We start from the raw sequence: 1,248 nt of genomic DNA on the forward strand, positions 1-1,248 counted from the left end.
GAGAGGGAAGACTGCACCAGACCAACAGAGCCACGCAGTGACACCTGCCACTCTTCTGACAGCAGCAAGGGTGGAAACGTTTCAAAGCAAAGACAGAATTAAAAAAGAAGGCATTGTTCTCACATTGTCACAGAGTGTCCCTGTTGCTTCAGCTGTCATGTCTACCCAAAAATCAGAGACAAAAAGGGTCAGAGAAACTGAACTGACACAATCTTCCTCTGGGTATGGTGGGCGAAACAGTAGCTGCAGGTAGGCCTGTTACTTAACATGTTGCAAAAAATCCACTTGTCTCTTTAGAGGGATCTTGAAAACAACTGCTAGTGGGACAGCCTGTCAAAACGATGGTGGGCAACACTGCCATAAACTTTTAGTTCTAAACAGTACACAGTTATTGTACTTGTAGGTATTTTGCATGCTCATGAGGAAATACGAAAGTATTAGCTGCTTCCAGAACTGGCATTAGATGCTGCAAACCACGAGCCTGACATTCCCAGAAGCCTTTCAGTACAAGATGTCTTTTTTTCTGTGGATCATACCAAACAGCAGCTGGTCAAATGTTTGGAATAGATCACACGTTCCTCAAATTGCAAATAATATGTATAGATCAAAGCATCTCTTGTACCCAGGTTTATAGTCCTGCACAGGTAGTAAGTGCCGATGTTTGCTGCTTTGTAACAACAGCTGGCTTAGTCTGAGGAGGGAGGGAAGGAAGAGAGTCATTCTCAGAAGAAAAATCAGTTTTCCTCAGAGGTATCTGAAACTATCAAAACCAAATGTAGACATCTTAAATAAGCATTCCCATCCGGGGAGCTCCAAGCAACCGTAGTACTGATGCAGTTATGTGTGATCCACAAGGAATGCAGACACCTCCATTTGGATAAAATGGCATCTGAAAAGTTTGAATATAATCTGCTCAGTGCGGACAGTTCAAAGGACGGGGCTACCAGCTCACATTATTCTCTTTTCTGTATCCTTACCTCATTATTTTTCAATAGTTAGTAGCCACATGTATACATAGGCACACCTGAAAGAAGAAGGCTTATTGCTTATGAAGTAATATCAACAGTTAAGCTGATATGCGAGGTCTCTTTCCACTCCTCTAGGGGCCCGCTCTGTGCAGCAGCACGATGAGTGCAATCAGTGCGGTACAGCCAGCAGCAGTGGCTTTGCTTCCCATCCGGAAGGCTCAACGCACAGTATGGAGAGCACGGCCAGGGGTCCCCCTGCATGTCAGCCCTGCATACCGCG

The sequence above is a fragment of the Meleagris gallopavo genome, chromosome Z (genome assembly GCF_000146605.3).
Source record: "Meleagris gallopavo isolate NT-WF06-2002-E0010 breed Aviagen turkey brand Nicholas breeding stock chromosome Z, Turkey_5.1, whole genome shotgun sequence".
Lineage (NCBI taxonomy): Eukaryota > Metazoa > Chordata > Aves > Galliformes > Phasianidae > Meleagris > Meleagris gallopavo.